At 33.9% G+C, this 10,853-nt stretch overlaps 1 long non-coding RNA gene across 1 annotated transcript; it reads left to right on the top strand.

The window, feature by feature from the left end:
- The first annotated feature begins 2,660 nt into the window (after positions 1-2,660).
- Positions 2,661-10,618, top strand: LOC150110656 (uncharacterized). Its single transcript, XR_016549391.1, has 2 exons — positions 2,661-2,741; positions 10,469-10,618. It is a non-coding gene; the product is annotated as an uncharacterized LOC150110656 (long non-coding RNA).
- Positions 10,619-10,853: the final 235 nt, after the last annotated feature.

Genomic DNA, 10,853 nt, shown 5'->3' with positions numbered 1-10,853 from the left:
TGTGGTCCATTATATTTGGATAAGGAATGAAAATTCGCCAGTCTATCCTAATTGGTAGAAGGAAGATGCTGCTGATGATGATAAGACGAAAAACATTACAATAGTACGTTTATTCCATTTCTGGATGTCTCCCCTCTCATTTTGAGCATAACCTTAGATTAAATTAAAACATTTATGTTGCATGTAATTGTAATAATACACTGCTGTCTGCTCCCTCTGAGCATACAGTGATCTATGTAACATATGGTCGCCTGAGCGCTTTGATTGTAATGTCTGCTCTTAACTCCCCCCCACCCCCATACTGCTTGGTTTTGCCGATGGTAGTTACCGCTACTGATACTCTAAAATGTAAACATTGCCATAAATTAGTGTTATTTTTTTTTATCATTGATCCATTTCTTTTTTAGCTATTGGCGATTGGCATTCAGTCCGCGGAATTAGTAGACGACCACGGGTTGTAGATTTTACCGCCATAAATGTAGACGCTGTAAAACATGGAAATGCCACAGCTATGGAACAACAGCAGTTTAGAGATGCTCAAATAAACGATCCCAAATATGATTTAGACTTCTATTGGAACAGATTGCTGACAAAAATTCCAGAAGGAGTGACCTTTGGTAAACCAAATATGTAAGTGCTAATATTTTCTTTAAAAAAAAGTAGTAAGAGACGTAGCACCATCACATTACTGTCTTAATACATTCTCATATTCTATATTCTGAGAATTTAATAACAGTATTATTAAATTCTCAGCAAGAGGCAATTCAAAAATTGTTGTTGATGCTGTTGTTGTTTATGAATACGTCAAAGCGATTAATACTAAGCGATAAATGTATTATTTGTGCCAGAACGACATCTGTCTATTTTGCGGAAATAAAAAAAAAACAACGTAAGATTGGTTAGAAACAAAATTGAAACAACTAACTTTATGAATCTGGCATAATGCGTAATATGTCTATTAAATGTGCGTGTTATTTTGATCATTTTGCCTGTGTTGGGAAAAATCAAATTTTTGAAGGAAAAACTTTCGAAATGAGACCACAGTACCTTGCTCTAAGTTGAGAAATACGAGAGATGTCGTTTTTCTGCTGTATTACTGAAGCGATGTTTTTCTAAAGGGGGAAATTGTGAGTGATAAATGAAGAATATAAAACCAATATATCGGACTGAACTTGATCGAACTGCAAGGAGATAAAAACAGAAATGTATGCTAGCTCAATTTTAGTGTCATGTTTGAGAATATAATCTGTGTCTGTATTATTTGAAACGCAGGCCTAGCTGACCTGATAAATCCTAATTACTGCATCGTTCTTTTGGAAGGAATTAGAGTAGGCCAGTTTTTTTTAATCAACTCAACCAAAGGAAGTTGCCGCTATCGAATGCATTCCTGAATAACCCAAGTATATTATTAAGAATAATTGAGTTTCCTCTATCAAAATATCACTGAATTTTATTTATACAAATATTGCAAACTCTGTATGTGGCTAAAAATTTAATTTTCTTAAAACAAGTTTTAAACTGAAAGAATGTGGAAATTTATAATGGAATCTTATGTACTAGAAGATGTTGTGTGATAGTGGGAAAAAATTCAAATTCTAATACATTTATTCTAATGCTAAAATTTCCATACAGTAAAATGCAGCGAAATATCCTTAGTATACGAAGCTATTTAACAATTTAACAGTGATTATTAATAAAAAATTTCTGCCATTTCAAGAAATGGGTTAAAGAAATTCACATTCCCCCCCAATAAATATTAGACTTGAAGATTTGAAGTATGGAAAATGGTATGATTTATTATTAAGGAGTAAGGGTAATAATTTATATCTATTTTATTACAGACCCCAAGAGAATATGGGAGAAATCACCTCGTATAAATTCTTCCATGAGTGGCATAACCAAGCGGTCAACCGTGAACAGAAAAGGAGGGAAAAAGTAGCTCATCAGAAGTCAATAAGTGTAAGTAGTTGGTCATAAATTTCAGTGTACTTTATACAGAAACAGGGATTTGAAGAAATCGTTGAATATATGTTGAAATAGTTTTATAGCCCGTTCGTTTACAGTGTGATTATTTTTAAAGTAATTAATTAATTAATTCAAAAGGGTGTTCAGGAAATACTTTCACAGATATTTTGTTTATTATTTTCTCTTTACGTTTGTGAAGAATTCAGACTAATTCCATCTTCAATTAAGCGAGGTTTTCAAGCCAGTTGACCTGTTTTGTAATTGTAAAAGTGAAGAGAAAGAGCAAGTTCTCAAGAGGATACATCCTACTGTCTCTCTGAAAGAGAGACAGTTTAAAAGCTTTTACAAACAGCTGTGGTGCCATAAAAGAGATTCGAACATGGGCTTTACTAAACCGATAGTTATCGTAGCTCTGACTGTGCTAAGGAGAAACGATGTCAGGCTTAATATATGCAAGAATTAGATATTTAGCTGTACAGTACTATCATGTACTGTCTAATATTCTCTCATGGAAAAGTCATGGCTGTTCTAAAGGACTTATTTTAAAATTTCTATCATTAGAGTATATGTTGCAATTAATGTGCTTATTGCAATCATAATTGACCAATGTAAAAAATTGCGACATAAACATATAAATTTTCATTGAAAAGTAATGCTTCTTATATATAATTTAGAGAAACGTACGGTTGAGGAATATGGATCATATTCGTGAAAGTTTGACTCATCCAGAATACATCGTAGAACCAAGAGTATGGACTATGTCAAGGTTCAACAAGGTATGCATGTGTTAATCTACTGTTTTTACTACTATGCTCAATTAATTACTTGTTAACTGCACTAAAGAAATAACGGTATTATTAATTAAAATATAATGTATGGTTTGGTTGAAGAAAAAGGAGAATTTCTTGATACCCCTCTCTTTATTATTATTAATGATGTTTTTTTTCTCGTAAACATGCACAAACATTTTATTTATTTATTTATTTTCATAATGGTATGTTTTTTTGAAACATGCAAAAATGAAATACTACTGAATATCTTAGATAGATATTCAGTAGTGAGAACGTATTCAAGATAAAATGTCTGATAAAAAAATTAAATTGATAATTCAATATCAGAAAAAGTGAAGTAATTTTCGAGAACGACAAATAGTTTGCAATTTTTTGTTTGAAAAAACTTGTTTGAAAAATAATGTCTGCAATTATTTACCTTAAGTACACCACAGATGAGAGCGGAGAATAAATATAGGACATTAATGATTTTACATATTTAAGCATGGCATCTCAATATTCACTGTGGAATGGAAAGAGACAATATTTAAACTTCAAATATGCAAAATAGAAATATGGAAATCATAAAAATATATGCAAATTATAACTAATTCAATAATAAGATGACTAAGAGGTAGCGAGAGAGAGAGAGAGAGAGAGAGAGAGAGATTAGTTTCGTGGAGGATAACAAATTAAGATGGAATAACTCAATTGTCTCTTTTAAGAATTTTAGTCTTTGGGGATCACCCAAAGTGTATTCATCGTCATCGTATGTTACGCTTTCGCGCAGGCCTACACATTTTACCGCGTAAGCTTCCTTAACCGATAATCCCGAGGAATAGGTTGGTTGCTCTTTATTCCTGGTATTATCCCATGTCTGACGAAGGGTGTGTTCACGGGGCCGGTTTGCCTGCTTTGCTGGAGGAAAAACCCCCAGGATGAACTGAGGAAAAATCCCTGCTGTCCATGCTCCAGACCTTAGTTATGTCTGAGAATGATCCTTAAGCTCCTATCTCTTCATGTCGGAGACGGGAATCGAACCTAGGACGCTCCTTCCCCAGGCATATGGTGCATAGCCACTCGGCTAACAACGTGGACAAGTAGTGTATTATGACTGTCTATTTCGTGCGTTCTTCTGGCTGGTTTACCTATTTTGAAGAATGAAAAACCCGAGTTTCCGGTAGAAAATACCTTCCAAGTCCGTATTAGACAGTCAAATTCAGCTTAAACTGAAAAACTAAAACTCTGATAAAGATATAAAATTGAGAATATCATGGATCCATACATATCTTATAGCTAAATATAGACAGAAACTTAAAAACGTTTTGGAATTTACTCTGATAAGTGTTTTCCTAGATGGAATTCAAACCCAGGTCTTTCCAACCACAGGGCATCGTCGAAACAGCAATTTAGCTACGGTGGTTTAGGTCACAGAGGATGTTCGCACTAAATGTTTGTCGATACGATTCTATAGAATTCCAGCTATCTTCTGGCATTATTGATTACTTTGGATTATTGGAGTAGCGTACATCCAATTCCTCATATTTTACCCTTTTGTGTAAAATTACACCGAAATAATTATCTTCATCTGGCCTTTTCACTATCTGTTATTTTATCATTTTTATAACTTATTATTATTATTATTAATATCATTATTCTACATGCATGATATTAATCAGCTACCTCTCAAAGGTAAGATTTTCCAATACGCAGACGACACAGCTATAATATTCATCCACAATAACGCAAGCATAGCGCTCAAACAAATATGCAACATGACATATATCTGCTCATAGACTGGCTAACCAAAAACTCCACCCACCTAAACTCAGAAAAGACAAAATTAATGATATTCAGAAATCCACTGACTCGACCAATTGATAACAAATATATAATCATCTAACATCCACTCTCCAACATAAAAAAACACACAGAACAGTAAAACCACTCAGGTTGAAACAATACGATACCTTGGAATTTACCTCGATGCAGATATGAACTGGAATAGCCACACAAACCATCTACATAACAAACTCCGAACAATAACTGACAAACTCTACAGGTTAAAAGACAGTTCCCACACGCCTAAAAACACTAATATACAAAGCACTATGCCAAAATATACTAAGATACGTTATAACAACATATGCTTTCTGTGCACTCTACAAACTAAATAGATTAATGTCGCTACAGTACAAAATGACAAAACTGATATTTTAGGAACAAAGAGACAATATCGACTTTATTACTGCAATGTCAGAACACAAAATACTAACAGCAAAACATTTATGTCGCTATGCAGCTTTGCTAAAACATGATTTCGATGTCAACTACAGGACAGTTAGAAATACATACCGTATAACAAGACCTCAGACAACTAATTATATCTACAATAATCACTACGGAAAGACCACGCGAAACACTTCTACATCCCAGACATGATAAACAAATTACCTTTTGAATACAGAAACCTTACAAACTACAATAGCCTGAAAAGAGCTCTAAGGACATACTATGAACACGAAACACGCACCCAAACTCAGTTAATGAAACAATATATTCATTCAGGCTTCCAGTTCAGCGATGCATCAATACATTCCAAGTTATCATGTGTGTGTGTGTGTGTGCGTGGCGTGCTCGAATTTTACAATCAACAGCTGCAGTGGAAATCAAACCTATTAAACATAGGTTTGATTTTGTAGCTTCCCAACACAGAAAAAAATCCAATAAATAATAACCAACTGGTTTCATCCACAGATAAGCTTACAAATAAGCTTCGAGTATGAAAGCTGAGAAATTACATCTCATCCAAGTTTTTTTTAAATTGTTATTATTATTATGATTTTCGCAATTAATGCTTACCTGAAGATTTTATTTTGTTTTACTTGGAAACATTAGTTTAATTATATACCGAACTAATGATATAAGTTGCACCTGCGAAGTAACTTATATAAGATGCCAAGTAAATAAATAAACATCAGATCGGTTAAGTGATCTCCCACATAAGGCAGGGGAGGGCGGGAGTGGTTGAATGCTTTTAGATGAAGTTGAGTTTCACAATTCTCTCTGAAGAGTGGATTGAAAGAGTACAAAGTGGCTTTCTCTAGCAGAGGTATTTGATTTAACTCGGAGCCCAAATAAGCAAACGATTCTGTGAAAAGTATCAAAATAGAGCCGATTAAATTAGAATATTTTTAAAACAATGTTAGCTGTAGTGAATGAATGAACTGTTCTTGTAGACTGCTCTCACTATCTATCTGTCTGTGTTCGCATATATTGTGTGTGCTTTCATATCACGTAAAGGTGGCTAATCATTGTCATGTAATTCTCATATGAAACATGTTGGTTTAAATATATCCCATAATCAAAGGCGTGATGCATTGCTATCACGCCTTTGATTATTGCTATCAATCATTATGAATATAAATCTATATAATTAATTTAATGTCATTTTTAATTATGACCGAACCAAAAAACAAAAAAAACCCTATGAGATCAGTATATCATTTTTTAACTGCGCACGCTTTCTGTCCGGTTTTCTATTTGGAGCAATAAAAAGCCCTAGTTTATGGGAATTAATCCTTTGCCTCTGCATAACACTGGTTAAATCATCTTCAGTTCAAAAGCCCTCATTAAGTCCTGTTGTTGAGATTTATTATTATTATTATTATTATTATTATTATTATTATTATTATTATTATTATTATTATTATTATTATTATTATTATCCCAGAACTCCAGGAGTCAAGGACTCATCGAGGAAGGCTGTAAATTACCCAGCCCAGCTATCATACCTTCCTTTAAATTCATTTACACTAGATGCACTCACTACCCCTAAGGGCAAATTATTCCACTCACTCCTGGGAGAAAAACCTAGCTCTTACCCCTTTCTTGACTGAGAACAACCTTAGCTTCCATGAATGCCCCCGTGTTTTCTTCCCGCCTTCCATATAACGAAAGATTTCATCAGTTCAAATGCTATAACACCCATTCAAAAGTTTATAGACCTCTATCATATCACCCCTCTTTCTCCTGTTAACCCAGAGTCTGCAATCCACTCGCAATCTGTCCTCATAATCTAAATCCCATAATCCGGATATAATCTTTGTAACTATTCTTTGCACCCTTTCCACAGCTTGTTTATTCCCTTGGAACCCGGGAGACCAAATCTGTGCACAGTAATCCAAGTGTGGTCTTATCAAAGCCTTATAAAGAGACAAAATTACTTCATTATCCTTACATGTCAAGGTTCGCTTCAGCATAGCAATTATCCTCTGAGTTGTATTTGCAACTTTTGCTATGTGACCTCTGAACTTTAACTAAATTCTTATTCACCAATACCAAGATCCCTTGCCTCTTCAGTTTCTTGTAGCATAACCCCGCTAATATAATATGCCGCTGGAACTCTAATCACGCCAAAGTGCATAACTTTACACTTACTAACATTAAACTGATTGCCATTTTCGTTTGCCCATATTTCCAGTCTATTCAAATCATTTTGTAATTGCTGAATATCAGTAATATCCATGATTACCCTGCCTATCATCATATCATCAGCAAACAATTGCAAATCTGATGATAGACCCTGCTTGATGTCATTAATGTATAGATTGAACAATAATGGCCCAAGGACTGAACCCTGAGGTACACCGCTGGTTACCTTAAATCAGGAAGATTCACACCCACAGTATACCACTTTTTGATATCTGTCTATCAATCATCCCCTGTTCTAAGTTAACAGTTTATATTCCAATCCCATATTCTACAATTTATGCAACAGCCTTTCGTGTGGTATCCTATCAAATGCATTAGAAAAATCCAACATTATCATAGTGTATCCATTCCTTTTATCCAACTCGGCCGTAACATTATTATAAAATATGAGCAAATTCCTAAAACACGATCTTACGTTAGACAAAAAAAGCTATATTCTTGCAGAGCATAGCTTGTTTTTCTACTCATGTCTATATGCCAGTTGTTACCAACTTCTCTAAAATCTTCACTTCTACACAAGAGATATGGATAGGTAGGTAGTTAAACATCGGTTTATGCAACATCCTTGTATAGAAATGTACCATTCCTGAGCTGAGGCTCAAGTTATACGAACATGTCAAAGGCCTAGCGAATTGGGTTGAATATTCCTTTAACACATGTGCTGATATTCCATCTGTCCCTATTGACGAATTCTTATCCAGGTTATGTAACAGCTCTTCAACCTCAATTTCATGCACGTCTAACTACAGCAATCCCTCGATTAATGCGCCTAATGCGTTCTTTAAACAGGCGCATTAATCTAAAACGCACTAATCGAGTATAATAACCTATGGAAAAAAGTATAATTCGTTCCTCAAATTTCTTTTTTTTACCCTTGATTTTTTTAATAAAAGAATTAGGGTATGTCTCGGGGCCTAGTTAACGGTAAACTATGAAGCTGAAAGACATTAAAACATATTCAAAATTAAATCTATTATTCTGGCGGGCATTCTGTTTCTTTTTTCATACAACTGCCTTTTCTGCAAATTTTCCTGCTTCTCTCTTCACAAGGGCCAGTCTCTAAGCATTGCTACTTAAAGGTTTCGGTTGCACGAAAAATATTTTAAATTTGTTTCTGTGAACTCTCTTTGGATTTGTCAGTGATTAAATTTTCTTCATATTCTTGAGGATCTTCCCGCTGTGCATCTCAATTTAGCAGGTCAGAATCACTCAATTTCTCAGAATGAGATTTAATTAACTTATATTCATTTGAAAAGCCTCTAAAATCATTTGCACAATGTGGAAGAATGTGCTTCCAAATGGATCGTATATTTCTAGTAGCAATTTCTTTCGACTTTGTGACTTTATAACCAGGCTGAAATTTCCCTAATTTAGCCAGAAAAGTCTTAGACGTCATTGGCTTCCAAAAAAAAGGCTAGTTTAATCGACGTTAAATATTTGCTGGTCACAATAGCCCACTTCTTATACAATTTTCTTTAAATCTCTGGATAATTTGCGGCCACCTCCTTATCGGCACTTGCAGCTTTGCCTGTGATTAGAACATTATGTAGGCTATTTTTCAAACCACCCAGCACTAACGTGGAATTCTTCTTTTTAATCATTGATAGCCTTTCTTTCAAGGTTGCAAGGAGACCTAATGCTTTTGATTTAATAAAGTCAATTCTTATCAGGATCTTTGGTTAAAATCTTTGATCCGTGTACAAACAAGTCTCTCTAATTCAATCATTATAATGCTTTGTATTCAGCAGCTTTGCTTAAAATTTCTCTTATAGTTGATTTAACTATTTTTGTGTTGTTGTCCTATCTCTGCTCTGGACTCGCCTCGTTCACTTCATTATTTAAAGTTTTTCTTCCAATGAGAATACTTTTCGAGTCATTTTCACACTTTCACTTTTTTGCTCACTAATTCTTTTCCTCATGATGAAAGGCTGGGAAAATACTTTAAAATAAAAAAAAGAAATGTAAGGAAAATAATTGCAAAGGAGGTACGAATTTGATCAGGAAAATGCTACGTAATTAGCAGACGCCATAACTTTTGGCGGTAAAAATTTGGAACATAGTATACATAGCGTACATGGAAGCAGTGTAGTATGGCATTAAAATAACTTTGTAAAATGTTTTAAATCAGTAACTAAATTATTTCATTCTAGTGAGTGATTTTTTAAAATATCAATCGCGTACTCTTTCTTTCTATGACTGCTGTCATAGAAAGAAAGAGCATGCGATATCCTTCTTATGGCCCTAGCCATAAAAATGTATAGATAGAAAATTTTTAAAATCTGTAACATTTATTTTTAAGATGTATATAGGCGCACTTATCGAGTTTAGGTATCGAAAAAAATGACGCACTAATCGAAAACGCACTAACCGGGGGCGTATTAATCGAGGGATTAATGTATTTATCCAATGTAGCAGTAGCACTGCGCGCCATGTTACATACTGTACATCTGATTGATATATCTTAGCAAAGTGAGCACTCATTAATTGAAACAATCTAATTAGCTTCCGACACTCGAGTACCATCTACATTCAATCAAATTATTCGTACACATTCATTCTTTCTTTTGCTTGCGGCATAATGATGAAATTCTTTTGGATTGTCTTTAGTCTTAATTTCTTTTTATACTCCAATTTATTTTCCGCACAATACTGGTTACCTTTCTGATGTGCGCTTTATATATTTTATAACTCCTTTCACTCTTATTTCCGTGCTATTGTTTCCACAGCATATTCTTTTTATTACAAATATTAAATCAGTGGTAAGTATTTTACTAGTTAAGTAAGGACGCCTACCTCCTTTATTCGTAACGATAAACAGAACCTACTGCTTTCATAGAAAGAAAGTGTACGCGATATCCTTCTTAATAAATGGACAGTTAATATTTGAGAGAATTCATTGTCAAAACGTAATTGTAATATTATGACACGTAAAGGTTTAAATGTATGTGTTATGCTTATGGAATTTTAGATAAATATTTAAATGATTTAAACTGTGGAATTGTAGGTTATAAGTGAAAATATAAGTTATTTCCAAGAGAAACAAAATAAATTACACCGGTAAATCGTGTAAAAGTAGCATGAGAGTGATGTCAAGTACTTCTAAAACTCACCAACAAAACTTTTCATAAGTGATTATACGATGGCCACTTTATGTGGAACTTGGCTATTTGGCTTGTACACAAGTATACAGTGGAATTTTCTGCAATGTATTGATATTTATCACTGTTTGTATATTTTAGGCAAAACCCACCATACAAAGTTATTGGACAAAAAAGCCAGTCCGTGCTAAATCTGAATCAGACTTCTCGACAGAAGGAAATCCAAAAAGTCAGCCACAGAAGCCTCAGTCTCCAAATTTCTCCAAAAAAGTTCTCATAAAGAATTATTAGATACTACAAATGTGTTCGAAATTTGTCATATTTAGCTTGTATTTGTTAATATATGTCTTTGATCCGTATTGGCTAGTTAGTTTATTTTCTGAAGGCAGTTATCAAAAAACAAATTTTTGTTATTGAATTATAGTGTTTAGAAATAAATTATTTACCCTGTAGTTTCTTTCTTTACCTCTCTCTCTCTCTCTCTCTTTCTTTCTTTTGAGCGGATGCTACTATATGAAGAATATTG

The sequence above is a fragment of the Typopeltis vanoorti genome, chromosome 1, assembly GCF_054136105.1.
Source record: "Typopeltis vanoorti isolate ZY-2024b chromosome 1, IOZ_Tvanoo_1.0, whole genome shotgun sequence".
Classification (NCBI taxonomy): Eukaryota; Metazoa; Arthropoda; class Arachnida; order Uropygi; family Thelyphonidae; genus Typopeltis; species Typopeltis vanoorti.
Note: the sequence above shows the minus strand (reverse complement) of the source record. Positions and strands in the feature narration are given on the sequence as shown.